Source organism: Cryptotermes secundus, unplaced genomic scaffold, assembly GCF_002891405.2.
Source record: "Cryptotermes secundus unplaced genomic scaffold, Csec_1.0 scaffold1771, whole genome shotgun sequence".
NCBI lineage: Eukaryota > Metazoa > Arthropoda > Insecta > Blattodea > Kalotermitidae > Cryptotermes > Cryptotermes secundus.
Window position 1 is genome coordinate 47,228 of NW_019735487.1, and position 17,581 is coordinate 64,808.

The window sequence follows — 17,581 nt, forward strand, 5'->3', positions numbered from 1 at the left end:
ATAGGCAATCATATGAGATTATAATCATTCAAATGAACGTGTTAAATGCTTAATCTTCCTTATACAATAACTCCGTGACCTGTAGTCAGCAAGCGAACTATACCGACCGAGCGACCGCCGTTTGGCGGCGAAGTTAGTGCCAACTTTAGAGGATAGAGGGTGTCGCGTGGTCAGCGCAACGAATCCCCACGGCCGTTAATCTCGGTTTTCTAGACCGGATTCCTTACACAATGCTTTGACAAAATTATAAGGTTTTATATTTACCATTGCTGCGGGGATCTCCAGAATTCTTAATCCAGACCTGAAATGAAAAGAAATTTCATTGGTCAGTGTGACCTTTTTTTTATGACTTGCACTGTACACCAAATATAATTACAATAATCAAGTCAAAGAGGATGTGATGGGAAAAACATGTAGCACGTATGGGGACTAAGAGGAATGCATAAAGAATTTTGGTGAGAAAGCCACAAGAAAAGAGACGACTAGGAGGCCCAAGACATAAATGGGAGGATATTGAGACTGATCTTAGAGAGGCGGGATAGAGCGATATGGACTGAATTAATCTGGCACAGGATAAGGACAAGTGGCTGGCTCTTGTAGAGACGGTAATGGACCTTCGGGCTCTAAAAGTTTGTGGCGATGTTACATTAGTACAAACATTATTTTTTGGATATTATCCACCGTCCTGTATTTATCTAAAAACATCGTCCTGTTTATTCTTCAAAACACGTTTCGGAGACTGGAGTCTGTCTCCGTTTTCAGGTAAAACCTACTCAGTTGGGCCCAATCGATAGAGATAGTCCCTATCTGCTGAAGGTAAAACCTATTAAGACCCAACAGATTGGGCTAGTCCCTATCTGCTGAAGGTAAAACCTATTCAGACCCAACAGATTGAGCTAGTCCCTATCTGCTGAAGGTAAAACCTATTCAGACCCAACAGATTGAGCTAGTCCCTATCTGCTGAAGATAAACCCTACTCAGTTGGGCCCAATCGACAGAGTTAGTCCCTATCTGCTGAAGGTAAAACCTACTCAGTTGGGTCCAATCGACAGAGTTAGTCCCTATCTGCCGAAGGTAAAACCTACTCAGTTGGGCCCAATCGATAGAGTTAGTCCCTATCTGCTGAAGGTAAAACCTACTCAGTTGGGTCCAATCGACAGAGTTAGTCCCTATCTGCTGAAGGTAAAACCTACTCAGTTGGGCCCAATCGATTGAGTTAGTCCCTATCTACGGAAGAATAAACAGGATGGTTTTTAGATAAAGGCAAAACGATGGTTAATGTCCAAAAATATAATATTTGTACCTTCTGGCTCCATAAAATTATGGGAAATTGCCAAGTACCTTAGCGACTGACCGCTTCTGGAGGAGGGCTCGGCACCATGAAGTTATTTATGTGGGCTTTGATAGACTGCGCCTTAGGCTATGTTACACTGTCGCAGAAGAAATAAAAATGAAAGGAAAGTGTGTTATATTTAGCAGTTACTGTGAATACCATTTGTGGCTCATAATGAAATAACCTTGAATTATAGAATACAGAAACAATTCAAAATCCACAGGTCAAATACCTCTCTATTTTAAAATGTGTATCATGTTTTGTGGCCTCCAGTGTGTGGGTCGGGCACAAAGATTACTTAGGCTACAATCCTACATCCGGCTGTGTTACTGACTCCATTGCCCGAAGACTGATGTGCCTCAAACTTGCAAGTAACCTGTAATTTCGCAACGTAATTGAATTCAAATATTCATGCTTTGCAATAATGCTGACCTGCAACATGTAATACAGCATATACGGCACACAGGGTGTTATCCGAAGTGCGAAAATGGGCTAACCTTGGAAGAAAATACAAGGGAGTACGACAGGGGATGGAAACGGGAATAGACGCTGGTAGACGCCGCCTTCTAGGCCTTCTAGACCGATCATTTCTAATTATATCGATCTGAACAAGGACACCTGTAGGAACGAATTCACGGGCCTACACTGTAATAATTTCCTTCATTGCGTGCTTCTGTCATTTCCTCAGGCTCGCCTACTGAACGAGTCTTCCTACTTCTCAACAGGTGCATCTACATATTCCTGAACTGGAAGGTCTGGCTAGTTCTGAACAGGAGCGTCCACCTAGTTCTGAATTAGATTCTATTTAATTCTCAAGTGGAAAATCTATCTAGTTCTGAACAGGAGAATCTATCTAGTTCTGAACAGGAGAATCTATCTAGTTCTGAACTTGATTCTATTTAATTCTGAAGTGGAAAGTCTATCTAGTTCTGAACAGGAGAATCTATCTAGTTCTGAACTTGATTCTATTTAATTCTGAAGTGGAAAATGTATCTCTTTCTGAACAGGAGAATCTGTCTAGTTCTGAACTAGAGTCTATTCAATTCTGAAGTGGAAAGTCTATCTAGTTCTGAACAGGAGTGTATATCTAGTCCTGAACAGGAGAACCTATCTAGTTCTGAACTTGATTCTTGTTAATTCTGAAGTGGAAAGTCTATCTAGTTCTGAACAGGAGAATCTATCTAGTTCTGAACTTGATTCTATTTAATTCTGAAGTGGAAAGTCTATCTAGTTCTGAACAGGAGAATCTATCTAGTTCTGAACTTGATTCTATTTAATTCTGAAGTGGAAAGTCTATCTAGTTCTGAACAGTCACGTACACACAAGAGCACGACAGTTCTTATATTCTGAGACTTTTCCTGCTTTCTAGTTCTGTAGATGGATACCGACATTTTGGAGGAAAATGCCACTGCCATCTTCAGGTGTGGGATGACAAACAGCATGCTGCAACGAAGGTGGCAACTCAGACCCACGAGTGGGGGACAGAAAATGGGGCCCCTGTCTGGGCCAATAAGAAAATGGTCCTTTCAGGAAAAGTGAACACTCACTGCATGGATAATTACGGCACGTGATTAATGCATACACGCTCTCTAGGTGTAACCCAACTTATCTGCAATACAAAATTTCATTGGTCGTTTTCAGAAGACCCTGTCACTGAATCTTATTCTCAGGTAACTGAATCCAATCCACCAGCATCCATCTCCTGTTACTTAAAAATCAATTTTAATATTATCATTCCATCCATGCCGAAGTCTTCCAATCGTCCTCATTTACGTACTATAAGAGTATATCAGAAATTTGAAAGGAACAGCTCAGTCACAGTAGGGATTCGGCAACTCACAGGACGACCGAAGAATCGGAGTTCAATTTATGACAGGCCAAGACATTCTTCTTACACGGGACCCACCCAACCTCCTACACAACGGATACTCGTATCTGCGGCTTTCTCGCAGAGTATTAAGTCGAGTGCGGAGGCTAAGAATGCATGGAGCTCTAACTCAATTCTTCATACGTGTCCGTGACATGCTGTTTTATTAAGCAGAGGAACAAATTTTAATGGGGCCAGGATAGTCCAGTCATTACAGCGACTGGCTACGGACTGGACGACCGAGGGGCAGGAGTTCGTGTCTCGGTAGGGTCAAGAATTTTCTCTTCTCCACGTCGTCCAGACCGGGTCTTCGGCCCAACCAGCCCCCTATCCGATACGGGGCGCTCTTCCCCTGGGGTTAAACTGTCAGGGCGTTAAGCTAACCAATCGCCTTCCCCATACATCTTCATGGCTTAGTGCTTAATTATACAAGCACAGGGACAACTTTACTTTTACAACTTTTAAATTTATGTTACAGATTCCGTTTCATGAGATAAAATAAAATGAAAGAGTATTACTTTTTGGTATGTGGCGCCGTTTAGTTGTGATAGATGATTAGTGACGTTTCGGAGGAACGTGCTTCTTCATCTTCAGGGACGAAGCAGGGTTTTCTCGCTGTTTACTTGAATTACTTATTCTTCGGTCTTGCAGATGGAGGCAGAGCTCACGAACGAAACGTCGGTGAATTTCTATGGAAATAGAGACTGTCACATCCCAGACGGCAGCACTGTTCACAGACACGGCTGCGAGATCCCCATACTCAGTAACGTTTGTCTCTTTCTATAAGGACATGACATTTGGTCTCCTGCGGCAAGGACATTGATTGTCGGTATGTGAACCCTCGAGAGGAGAGGCAACATAAGGCTGAAGAAACTGCGCATATGCAGTTAGAATATTTTTACGGGCAACCGTGATTAAGCTGAGCAAATGAAAAAGTATTACATGGGTGGAGCATAGATCACATACGAAAGCGATGAAATATCCGTGAAAAACTTTTTCCTTGAAAGCCGGAAAAGAGGAGACAACTTTGAATAACTGGTATCACATGAAAGTTGTCTTTGTGCTTAAATAATTAAGCACTACGCCATGAAGCATTACCCGAGTTCAACCTTCTCTTAATTTCCTCCCGAATCAGGTTTTGATGTGTTATCGTTGTTCCCAAATATCTGAACTGTGTCACATTTTCAAAACATCTGTTAGCTATCTTTATGTCATGATTTTGCCTTGCATTCTGGTGACGAGATAGCAACATATACTTAGTTTTCTCTGCTTTCACTTCTAGACAAAACTCCTTATTAACGTCAATTATGAGACCGCGCCATAGCTCAAGCAGTTAGTCGCTGGCTTCCCACCGCGGCGGCCCTGGTTCGATCCCGGGTCTGGTCAAGTGGGATTTGTGGTGGACAAAGTGGCGCTGGGGGGGGTTTCTCCGGGTACTTCGGTTTCCCCTGCCAATTTTCATTCAACCAAATTCTGCATCATAACCACCCGGGGCAGGCTACAATAGACCAATCAGTGATCGACGTGCAGAGTGGACCCAGTTGTACTCCACCCCTCACTAAGCGAAAAGTCAGTTATAATTTCTGTGTTACCTTTATATTAACTATGTTATATCCAGCAGATCCTCATCATAGTTTGAGATATTAGATAAAACTGGTTCAGGATATAATACAGTGATTGGATCTCGTAATGAACCTTGAATTTCCATAAAAGGCTGGAAATATCTTAGCTATTTTAGTGACTAAGCTGTTGTGTGATGTTACTTAAGACAAAATTCAGCTCCACTGTATCGGCGCGTGGCAGACGGTTGCAAAACCGACCCTATTGACGGATCTTCATACATCCCTTCTTTACTAAACGAGAAGCTGGATTTATTTGAGGTGTGGGATGTCAAACTTGTTTGGCTTGTAGCAGCACGTGTCAACGACATCACAACGAGCGAACTACTTAGTGGTTCGCGCTATCCCTGGGAACAGTGCCAGAGCACGCTACCACACCCATCTGGAACTGGATTGATGAGAAGCAGAACTGGCGAAGTCGAAAATGCAGATCTGAGTATGAACTTCTAAACCTTCAAATCTTAGTGGTTACTATATGTACCACCTACTGTAACATACTAAAATTCTGCATTCTGCCCACACAGTGTGTTCGTGTGTTCCGTATCCCATCCCACCGAATTGGGGGCTGGGTGAGTCCCAGAGCCGGTCTGGACGAAGTGGAGAAGTGAAAATTCTTGACTCTGCCCGCAATCGGGGAGCCGGGATAGCTCAGGCGGTATAGGGACTGGCTACGGGCTGGACGACAGAGGGGTCAGGGGTTCGAGTACCGATGGGGGCAAGAATTTTCACTTCTACATGTCGTCCAGACCGGCTCTGTGGCCCACACAGTCTCCTATCTAATGAGTACCGGGGGCTCTATCCCCGGGGGTAAAGCGGCCGGGGGCGTGAATCTGACCACTCACCTTCAACTAGCGCCGAGGTCAAGAAAATGTGGGTCTATACATCCACTCCCCCATACGTCTTGATGGCATAGTGCTTAATTAGTTAAGCACAGGGACACCTTTACCTTTACCTGCACTCGGACTCTGACACCTCGGTCGTCGAGATAGTAGCCAGTCACCATACCGACTGAGCTATCCCGGCTCCCAGCAGAAGGCAGGAGAGCATAAAATTCCGTCACGGTGTAACAACCTTTGCTTTCGCCCGTATATGAGGCAGAGGAAGACACTCCCCTCTCCTCCGTGTCGGCGCTGCGTTACCAGGCAACAGTAAATCACGGCGCTACATGTGAGATACACTTACTGTAGACGTATATGCGTTCCTACTTGTGCTAAGTGTTCGCGTAATGCGAATTATTTCATGCAAAAAGGGAGTAACTCCACTCCAGTACCTGCGGACACGTGTACTTAAGGCCGTATGGTGCACCCAAAGTTCAGAACGCGCTTTTTGCGGATCTGTGTAGCTCAGTGAGCCCCGGGAAAGGAAATGTCTCTGCAGAATCAGGTAGATGCTCCACATCGGCAGACGAGCCCAGGGAATGCTCCACAGTTATTAAAAGAAAATAATTGCAATAAAAAAGGTAAAGTTATGCTTGTGTTTAATTGATTAAGCAGCACGAAATAAAGACGTATGGGGACGTGGAAGTATAGCTCCATCATTCTTGACCTCGGCACTGGATTAGACAGTAATGATCAGCTTCAGTTTGTGACCGCTTTAACAATCGGCTCATAGATGGCGATAAGGTTGTCAGCCTTAGTTAGTTAGTTATTAGCGAGGGTGGGGTTCCCCATGCACTTAGACCTGTAGTGGTCCATTCTGCTTCCCTCTATGATTTCTACCAGCCTCTATATCCTACCGGTACTGGTGCTTACCATCAGTCCCGCCCAGCCAGCGAGACCGGCTCTACTAGCTGAGAGCTATCTATAATGCTTCCCCCATCTACCGGAGGTATTAGAGACTGCTGTTGGGCGGGAAACGTCCGTAATTTGGCTCAGTGACCTCCTTTGGAGATATGAGGTTCTTTTAGGTTCCGTAAAGCTACGACACGGGACCCACGGCTTAAAGTCCCTCCCGGAGGACTTGTTCCCTGAATTTTTCCGCCCTTAAAAATTCGACGACCTCCGCCGGGTTTGAACCCGCGTACCACGAGTTATGAGGTTCGAACGTTACCTCTAGACTACGGAGGCCGCTAGGTTGTCAGCCTTATGCATCGGCCGCCCTTTACCCCCAGGAAGATTCCTGCTACCCATTTCTGTTAGAGGCTGAGTCGGCCCCAGGGACATAGTGCGGCTGGAAGGATTAGGTCAATTGAAAAAGAAAACACCTCATCGGGACTCGAACCCGAACCTTCCGGCTTGTAGCATTGTCCCTCAACCGACTACAATACGGCGCGCCCCCCACATAGTAATTACTGTGCTTTAAATAACTAAAATGGTTTGATCTCAAGAAAATTGATTTAGAGATTTCAGTGTTGACCGCCAGTACCAAATTTCACTGAATTCTATCCAGAATTTCCTAATATAACACATTATGTCTTGGAGACAGACACGACTTCCCAATTATGCGTAAATTCTATGCATTTTTTATACAGAACGAGGGATTAAACCTTTTTTCTTTATTATAAACAATTACATATTTCCTTAAAACTTCTGGCTTGGTACAATTGAATCGGAGGACGACAAAAGGAACTGCATTATTTTGGGAAGTGCACCATTTATGCACTAAACACTTCCATTGTAGGTGTGCTTCGAACTGACTCGAACAGCGAAGGCTATTTATGAGTAACGCCAACAAAAGATAAAGCAGAATTTAGGCTGTGTTCACCTCTGCTCAGCCATCAGCTTTTCAAATGCATTATTCTCTGACAGAACACATGTCTTCTGTGGGTAAAGGTAAACGCCTTGGACTCCTGCCAGCCGAGCGCAGAGCAATACTGGTCTGTCAGTACACACAGATCACTGGATAAGAATGTAAAATGAAGACATCAATTTGTAATATCCCATCTCTTTTCTTTCATTCAATTGCACCCATTTTGTTCCTCTCCACTTCCTACAATTATGGCCTTCCCTTTCGGTTCCACTTCTTTACTGCTTTGTTGTATTTTGTATTTTATTTGTATCTCCTAATTCTATTTCATCTACTAAACACCTCCCTCTGCCATTTTCACTCTTTATTTTCTCTTTAATTTCCTCACCATCTATATTTGATCTCTCTCCTATTTATAGGCCCTACTTAGGGCCACATGTGGGCCCTAGCTCAGGTGGCTAGTCCCCGGATTCCCACCGCGGCGGCCCAGGTTCGAGCGCAGGTCAGGTCATGTGAGATTTGTGGTGGACAAAATGGAATAGGGACAGGTTTTCTCCCAGTACTTCCGTTTCCCCTGGAAATTCTCATTCCTCCGTCTACTCCACATTCATCATCATCCGGGATTGGTAGAAATAGGACAATTAGTGGCCGACGTACCAAGTGAACTCTGTCTCACCCCAAGAAACTAGAAAAAAAAATTAACTAATTAGGGCCACATGTTCCCATTGGTTCGCCATTAGCCCTAGTCTCCGCAACATCACTGCCCTTTTCCGCATGGAATATATTTTTGCCCTGAAGATGGAGGCAGTGTATAATTCCGAAACGTTGATACATATCTACTAAACTAAACGGGATCACATGCCATGCGATAATAATGTTCAGAGACGTCAGTGGTCAAGCATCTCTAAAGAAATGGTCTGCAATTGGAAAAATATGAATTCTTCCGAATATCAGAACCACATCCAGCATCGACTGGGGGGGGGGGAGCTGCAGTGCACTGTCTTCGGAGCTAAATTTGTAATTCTCATTGCTACAATCCTAAGAACCCCCATGGAGCTGAGTCCTGCTTGAGAATCTGCCAGTTGCTTAACTACTTAAGAATTTGCAAACATTTTATGGAACCCGATGGTTCATTACCGTGTTCACAAGAGCCCTCCACTGGTCCCTATCCTGAGCCACATCAATCCAGTCCATACCAAACCAATTTATCTTTATAAGATAAATTTTATTATCATCCACCCACCTACGTCATGGACTTCCTGGTGGTCTTTTCCTTCTGGCTTTCCCACCAAACTCCCACATGCATTTCTCTTCACTCCTATTCATGCTACATGCCCTTCCCACCTCATCCTCCTTGCTTTGATCATTCTAATTATACTTGGAGAAGAGTACAAGTTATGAAGCTCCTCATTGTGCAGTTTTCTCCAACCTCCTGTCACTTCATCTCTCTTCGGTCCAAATATTCTCCTCAACACCCTGTTCTTAAACACCTTCAGTCTTATAAAAAGATAAAACAGTTCCGTCCAGTGTGACTGTTGAAGTTTTTACTACTTCAATTCTTAACACCCTTACATGTTTCGGTCCCTATAGACCATCATCAGAGGGACATCAATACTGTTTGGAAACCGCTATTACGGTGGGTGTTCTGAGTGTTAAAATATATACACATACAATGCTGACAATACAAAAATGGGTAAAAAAATCCGAAGTTTTCAAAACTACAGAGGCTGTCTTGATATATTAACTTCTTTAATAATTTTGTTAATTAAGTTTGGCCCCCGTGAGGAGGTCATAAGGGAGAGGATACGAACCTACTTGGTTTATAAATTCTAACTTAACTAACAAAAACTCTGTAAAAAAAAACTTTTAATATATCAAGACAGCCGCTGTAGTTGTGAAAACTTCGGATTGTCAGCATTGCATATATATATATATATATACCTTAACACTCAGAACACCTATTGTAATAGCGGTTTCCAAACAGTATCGATGTCCCTCTGATGATGGTCTATAGGGACCGAAACATGTAAGGGCAGGAAGAATTGAAACAAGAAAAACTTCACCAGTCACACTGCACGGAACTGTTTTATCTTTTTATAACATTGAGGGTCTGACGGACCAGAATGAACCAAATCAAACCCTCAGTCTAGTTCCTCCCTTAATGTCAGAAACTTTTCTATAATCCATTAACTCAGAAAGAGAGGGATCCAACCTGGACAGATAAAATTTAAAGGCACATCTACAACTGTACCACACTGCAAGAAGGCGTATAAGGGACGTGAACATACGTCTCCTGCAATTCACAATTTCGATAGTAGAGAGAGAACAATGGCCACAACACTCCCACTGTGGCCAAAAGAAAAAGCAAAAATTTCCCGATGGATATTTGTTAAAGATATTACACCTTTCTGATATCACGGACAATCAACTCTTCATGAATTCTGGCAAGTTACTAAGATATAAAAGTTTGTGACGATGGTACATTGCTACAAATGTTATGTTTCTGCACATTATCCAACGTCTTGGCTATATCTAAAAACCGTCCTGTTTATTTTTCAAAACACAGCGTTTCGGACACCGGATTCTGTCTCTGTCTTCAGGTAAAATCTACTCCTTTTGGTCGGGAGATAGGGACTAGATCTATTTTTGGGGCCCAACTGAGTAGGTTTTGCCTTCAGCAGATAGGGACTAGCTCGATCGATTGGACCCAACTGAGTAGGTTTACCTTCAGCAGATACGGACTAGCTGATCGATTGGGTCCAACTAAGTAGGTTTTACTTTCAGCAGAAAGGGACTAGCTCAGTCTACTGGGTCCAACTGAGTACGCTTTACCTTCTGCAGATAGGGACTAGCTCTATCGATTGGGCCCAACTGAGTAGGTTTTACTTTCAGCAGATAGGGACTAGCTCTTTCGACTGGGCCCAACTGAGTAGATTTTACCTTCAGCAGATAGGGACTAGCTCAGCCTATTGGGCCCAACTGAGTACGTTTTACCTTCTGCAGATAGGGACTAGCTCTATCTATTGGGCCCAACTGAGTAGGTTTTATCTTCTGCAGATAAGGGACTAGCTCTATCTATTGGGCCCAACTGAGTAGGTTTTACCTGAAGACGGAGATAGAATCCAGTCTCCGAAACGCTGTCTTTTGAAAAATAAACAGGACAGTTTTTAGATATAGACAAACGATGGATAATGTCCAAAAAATATAATACTTGTACTAGCAAGTTTTTGCTTGAAGGTGTCTTATCATCTGGGAAGTGACGCCGTGTGGAGTAGCAGAAATTTGCTGACGTTTTAAAGGAGCGTGCTTCATTCGTTTTCAAGGCCGAAGAATTAGTCAAGCAAGTAAAGAAGCAAGAAGCCAGCAGAGAATGACGAAAACACCACGTCACCTCATCTGCCCACATCAAGTGTTAATAACGAAGTAAGTTTGTTACTTTCCAAAGTGACTTCACGGCCGACAATGTTCACCTCTTTGTGTAATATAAATTTAAATAATGCAAATCCTGCGAATGGACGGTACCTTACATCTGTATTCTGCGTTGGTGCTCTGGATCACCTCCAAGACAAGAACATATAGTCGCCTCTTCCATATCAACTACCCACATGACGACTGAGCTCAACATAATACAAGAAGGTCTCTGAACCCTATGAAACGGGATTTTTACTTCCTTTTCGTCCTCATTATTTCAAGTTAAGTTCAATATGATTTATTCAAAATAATTAATAATAAAAAAGTAAAGGTATCCCTGTAAGAGGCCGTGGAGGCCCATAGGGTTGTGGGATGTTGAGATTCCCACATTTTCTCTAGACAGTCTGACATATGGCGATGAGGTTGTCAGCCCTACGCGCCGGCCGCCCTTTACACCCAGGAAGATTCCTGTTACTCATTTCTGTTAGAGGCTGAGTTGACCCTAGGGCCAAAGTGCGGCTGGAAAGATTGGGTCAATTGAAAAATTCACCTCATCGGGATTCGATCCCGCGACCTTCCGGCTTGTAGCATAGTGCCTCACCCAACTACAAAATAATGAATATTTCAATTACATCTCAAGAATATTTCTCACCGAAGGTGATCTGATCATTCTAACTATACTTGAAGAAGAGCACAAGGTGAAGCTCCTCATTACGCAGTTTTCTCCAACCTCCTGTCACTTCATCTCTCTTCGGTCCCAATATTCTCCTCAACACTCGGTTCTCAAACACAGTCTATGTTCCTCCCTTAATATCAGAGACCAGGTTTCACACCCATACAGAACCACAGGCAAAATTATAGGGTTGTATATTCTAATTTTTATGTTTTTGGACAGCAGACGAGAAGACAAAAGGTTCTGGACTGAATGGTAGCAAGCATCACTCGTGTTCAATCGCCTCTTAATTTCCTACTGCTTGAGGTTTTGATTTGTTATAGTCGTTCCCAGATATCTGAACTGTGCCACATTTTCAAAACTTCTGTCTGCTTCCAATGAAATACAAACACAAATAATTTCCAACGCCGAGCAGTGCGATTGGCTTACAACAATAATTTATTTATACAATAATTAAATGCGCATGTAGCCAGAATAAAACAACAAGAATCGCATTTGCATAATATGTACGACACCAGAGAGAAACAAACAAACTCCGTTGTTTTAGTCCGAAAGCAAACTATACCGACCGAGCGACCGCCGCTTATCGGCGAACTTAGTGCCAACTTTTGCCGATAGAGGGTGTCGCGTGGTCAGCGCAACTTATTCCCAAGGCGGTTAATTTCGGTTTTCTAGACCGGAGCCGCTATTTCCTTGGAATAGCTCCTCAATCATCATGACGAGGCTGAGTGGACCTTAAAAAAAGAAAATTCCCGCTTGCCGAAACGATTTATAGTTATCAGCGGCTTATACTTCGCCTTTCTTGTTATCTCAGTATAGTCACTGGAACATTCTGCTCCTTACATGCCAAAAATCCACGTAACTACACTCGGATTCAGATGGGCAAATAAGCGTTGCTTTCTGCCATCTATACTCTACTACGAGAACTATTATGGAATCATGTTCTTTTAATTTCAGATATCTCATTAGATGGCGCAGAAGTACATTATTCAAATCAGGAGGACGTACTCCTGCACATAAGTCGACGTTTTGAACCAGTTTTAAAATTACTATAAATAGTTTGATAAACTCGTTTCGTGTCTCCCCTTTTCTATCTTTCGCTATTTGTCTATTCTTCTTTCATTCCTTTCTTTTTATTGCTAGTGGTGTGGGACTAAGTCCCTTGTACTGTGGCCACTTCTGGCCTATTGTACCAGCCCCAGATGATAGGTGAGGGTGATTGTGGAGCAATTGGTGGAATGAAGTTTGGCAGGGGAAACCGAAGTACTCGGAGAAAACCTGCCCCAGCGCCACTTTGTCCACCACAAATTCCACTTGACCAGACCCGGGATCGAACCCGGGCCGCCGCGGTGGGAAGCCAGCGACTAACCGCTTGAACTATGGGGCAGCCAATTCTTTCATTCCTTCATTGTTACTTTAATTAAACCCATCTTCTCGATTTCTTTTATTCCTTTTGACTGGATCCAGAACAACAAAATTCAGGCTCCATCCTTCTTTATCCCAGTACCGTGTGGACAATGTTCTGAGAGAGCCCCAACAGTCATTCTGTTCGTGATGTGCTGCTATACATTTTGGAGGAACGTACTGACCCTATGTTCAGAGTAGGAGGTGGGGCAGTATGTCCTTTCGAAACGTCGATGAACTATCTTATTACGAAATTACATCCTAGTACTCTGCATAGTCACCGCTGTGAGAACCTCAAATGCGGCCTGTCCAGAATGGCGAAGCAGCCAGCTGCCTCCACAAACCGAACTTGTTCTACCGCTTAGTACGCTATCTCTTGGTCAGAATCGAAACTATTCATGAGCTTAACGAACGAGTGCTGCTACTCTGTGTGCGTTCGTGACACTTCGAACTTTCTTTCGTCCCAATTCCGAGGGTAAAGTCTCTCTCTCAGTACACAATTTTTCTACTTGCAATGTCAAGAGTATGAGATGGACAGGCCATGTAGCACGAATTGGTGGAGAAGAGGAATGAATGTAGGATATTGGTGGGAAAGCCGGAAGGAAAGAGACCACTGGTAAGATCAAGACATAGGTGGGCCGACAATATTAAAATGGAGCTTAAAGAATTAAGATGGGATTGATCTGGCTCAGGATAGGGACCAGTGGAGGGCTCTTGTGAACACGGTAATCAACCTTCGGGTTCCATAAAATGCTGGGAAGTTCTTGAGTAGCTGCACAATTGGCGGCTTCTCAAGAAGGGCTCGCCTCCGTGAGTGAGTGGGTGAGTGAGTGGATGTTTCAGAGGTTTTATAGACTGAGCAATTTAGGAGTAGCTGTAAAATACTGTAGGATTTGAGGTTCTAACAGCCGTGGTTATGAATTCTTCCATCTTCTCGCCCGTGTAGTCTGCTGAAAGTAAACGGAAGTTTCGGAGAAACATGTCGGCTCCATCATCAGGGTCGAAGGATAAGCCAAAGAAGAAACAAGCTTACTGCTTTGCTACCTGCTTCATGAACATCAAATCCGGTGACGTAAGCAACATCTGAGAAATCCACTCAGTGAAGGGTACTTCAACCTGCTTGACTAGTCTTTACGTTCACATTGAACTTCGCTTTCCTTCCTGTGGCCGCTCTACGGTGGACATACGAGAAAATAATTGGAAAGTAATTGCCGAAGTAAGAGATTTTAAGATAATTAGAATAATCAGAGGATGAGATGGGCAGGGCACGTAGCTTGAATGACGGTGGAGAAGAAGATTGCATATAGAATATTGGTGGGAAAGCCAGAAGGAAAGAGACCACTCGGAAGACGAAAACGTAAGTGGGTGAACAATATTAAAAATGATCTTAGAAAGACAGAATGAATTCTATGGACTTGATTGATCTGGCTCAGGATATGGACCATTGGAGGGCTCTTTTGAACACAGTAATGAACCTTCGGGTTCCATAAAATACTGGAAAATTCTTGAATAGCTGTGCAACTGGCGGCTTCTCAAGAGGCGTTCAGCTCCGTGAGTGAGTGAGTGATGAGATTCTAAGCTCTTAACGGCAGTGACGCAATAGCGTAGTTGGTTGAGGCACTATGCTGCAAGCCGGAAGGTCGCGGGTTCGATTCCCGACGAGGTCATTGGATTTTTTTCAATTGACTTAGTCCTTGCAGCCGCACTATGACCCTGGGGTCGACTCAGCCTCTAACAGAAATGAGTACCAGGAATAGCTTGGGCCAGCTTATCATCAGGCATCAAGAGCCGTCATCAGTGGCATTCTTTAATGTTTTACGTGCTTTCCATGAGGCCGGTATAGAGCCTTAATCAGGCCAGGAGGGTTGGTTTCCTGCCGAATTCTGCTGTGTGTAGTCGTCATGTTGGTTTCCGGCATACAGTACGGGCCGTGAGAATAGATTAACTGATGTCTTCTGTGGTTTTATGACATTGTCTCCACGTAGATTTCACTATAATATCATAAAGTAGGTCACGACCACTTCCTCCACCATTAGAAGGTCCATCCTGCCACATTTCATTGGACGAGACACCGTTAAACAATTCGTTATAGTAGATGACTGTGAACATATCTGAAAACAAAGCCTTAAAGTTGGACTAAGGCGAAGAATGGAGAAAATTACATAAGTTACTTCATCATTAAGTTAAGAAGATTGCTGTCAAAGACTTCTATCATCTGAGACAAAACGTCGGTGAGTCGGGTGAAAATTAACCGACGTTTAGGAAGAACATTTTGCCTCCACCTTCAGGATCGAAGACTAAGCCGATTGAGAAACCAGCATGGTCACTGTCCTTCGGGGTATTGCATCGTGTTTGATCGGAATCATGTGCTGCCTCCTTCTTCAGGGCAGAAACTCAGAATACAGAAGGTACCAGACTATACAGCGTCACATGCAGAAGACAGTAACCTCCATATTCATGGCCGTCAGAACCTCATACATTGCACTGATGTTATTTTTAACACGCAGCTTGGTGTAGCGGTAGATTTGTATTTGGGAGGGTCACAGTTCGAGCTTCCTGTCTAATGGCCGTGGGGATTCGTTGCGCTCACCACACGACACCCTCTATCCGCTAAAGTTGGCACTAAACTTCGCCGACAAGCGGCGGTCGCTCGGTCGGTATAGTTCGCTTGCGGACTAAAATCACAGAGTAAAAAAAAAATTGCTATTACTACCATCAGTGATACTACCAGTACTACTACCACAGTTCGAACTAGGCCGGGTTGCAGAATATTCTCAAGTTCCGTGGCTTTATTCCGTCTTTGCGAAAGAATCGCCTTATGCAGGATGTCTCATGAGGAAAGGTCAATATTCCGGGAGCTCACAGTATAGGTCATGTATAAGTACATGTGTCCTATTCTGAACGGTTTCCGAGATAGAGCTATTTCACTGTAGGGTTCCAAAACTGTTGGTAAGAAAGAGATATTACGTACTGCTTCTAACACCGGCATTTATTGTTGAAGTGGCAAAGTTGGTACAATTTACCTAGTATAATACAAACGAAACAAACTCCGTGGCCTGTAGTCCGCAAGCGAACTATACCGACCGAGCGACCGCGGCTTGTCGGCGAAGTTAATGTCAACTTTAGCGGATAGAGGGCGCCGCGTGGTCAGCGCAACGAATCCCCAAGGCCTTTAATCTCGGTTTTGTAGACCGGAACCGCTATTTCCTTGAAATAGCTCACCAATTATTCTCACGAGGCTGAGTGGACCCCGTTTCAGACACACTACTTCACAGAAAATATGGTAGCGCCGGGGAATCGAACCCGGAACTTTGACCACTAGACAAAAGAGGCGGTCCTAATCAATCCCACCTACATCTAGAAAATTCAGATCATGCAAATTGCGCCCGTGACACTTCTGTTCTGCAATAAAACGTCTTTCACTTCTCCCACGACTTTTCTACATTTCATTTTCACCTACTTTTCTGCTATACTTTCTACCGCTCTCTCTCTCTCTCTCTTCGGATGGACTGCAGGGTTTGAATGGTTCAATCATTTCCATTGAAATTGAATTAACTGAATTTCGTTACTCTGAAACCAGCCAAGTGACAGCTCAGAGATCAACCCCGTAACTTCATGGCCGAATGTGTGATAATGTGCTGCCTGTCATGGCTATTGCCTACTTCGGACCGGAGGAATGACTTATATTGTTAGAGCAATGGTGCAACTATTGTTATTAGTACAGGAAAACTGAAGAAATCCGGAGAAAAACTTGCTCCAGTGCAACTTCCTCCACCACGAAATTCAAATTAATTCACCGGACATTGAACCTGGGTCTCCGTGATGACAAGCCGGAGCCTGACCGCCAGGGTTATGGTAAGGCCTTGCAAAATAAGTCGTCCAGACTGGCTTCACTTCCTGTCCAATTGGCACCGCGTGTTCCTTCGCTTGGGTTAAAACGGCGTGGACGTGAAGCTGACCACTCAATTCCAACTAGTGCTGAGGTCACGAATACGTGGATCTATACATCCACCCCCCATACTTCTTCATGATTTATTGCTTAATTAGTTAAGCACAGGGAAAACTTAACAATTTTTACCTTACGTAAATATGTAAGTCGTGATATACAGAATGAGGTAAATTAATGTTTGTACCTGGTGCCTACGTTGCAGATTGTGGCAACACTGCGAAGGCATGTTCCGCTTCGGGGCATTGTTACTATGCTTTCAGTATGTAGAGACACTAAGCTGGCAGTTCTGGTCTGGTCATAGAAGAGTGAGGTGGTTTGTTAAGTAGGTTGGCATGGCAGTCGCGTGGCATCTAGCTGTCGGTAAAAACACTACACATCCTTAGCGACTGAACAGCCGTTTGAATAAAGGTAAGCTGTAAAATAATTCTGGATTTAAAACCCTAATGGAATGTGATGCGTGTAGTCTGGTATGGGTTCAAAGACCTTTCAGAGGAACACAATACCTGCGTCTTCAGAGTTGAAGATGTGCTTAGCAAGCATCGACTGTGAAAACTGAGGCAGAGTTTTCCTCCGAAACGTCGCCGAATTTCTACCTGGCTATATAGTGTCACATAGCAGAAGGTAGTAACCTTCATGAGTG

General features: G+C 43.7%; 1 protein-coding gene and 1 long non-coding RNA gene across 4 annotated transcripts in view; one reads left to right on the top strand and one right to left on the bottom strand.

Annotated features, from left to right (window-relative positions):
• Positions 1-262: 262 nt before the first annotated feature.
• LOC111869471 overlaps positions 263-17,581 on the bottom strand; it is a 72,093-nt gene continuing 54,774 nt past the window's right edge. For both annotated transcript variants that reach the window (XR_002843671.2, XR_004513556.1), the window contains exon 3: positions 263-301. This is a non-coding gene — a long non-coding RNA (uncharacterized LOC111869471). The remainder of the gene's footprint in view (positions 302-17,581) is intronic.
• LOC111869469 (solute carrier organic anion transporter family member 4A1) overlaps positions 17,215-17,581 on the top strand; it is a 90,805-nt gene continuing 90,438 nt past the window's right edge. For both annotated transcript variants that reach the window (XM_023861037.2, XM_023861038.2), the window contains exon 1: positions 17,215-17,349. The gene's annotated coding sequence lies outside the window, so the exon portion shown is untranslated. The remainder of the gene's footprint in view (positions 17,350-17,581) is intronic.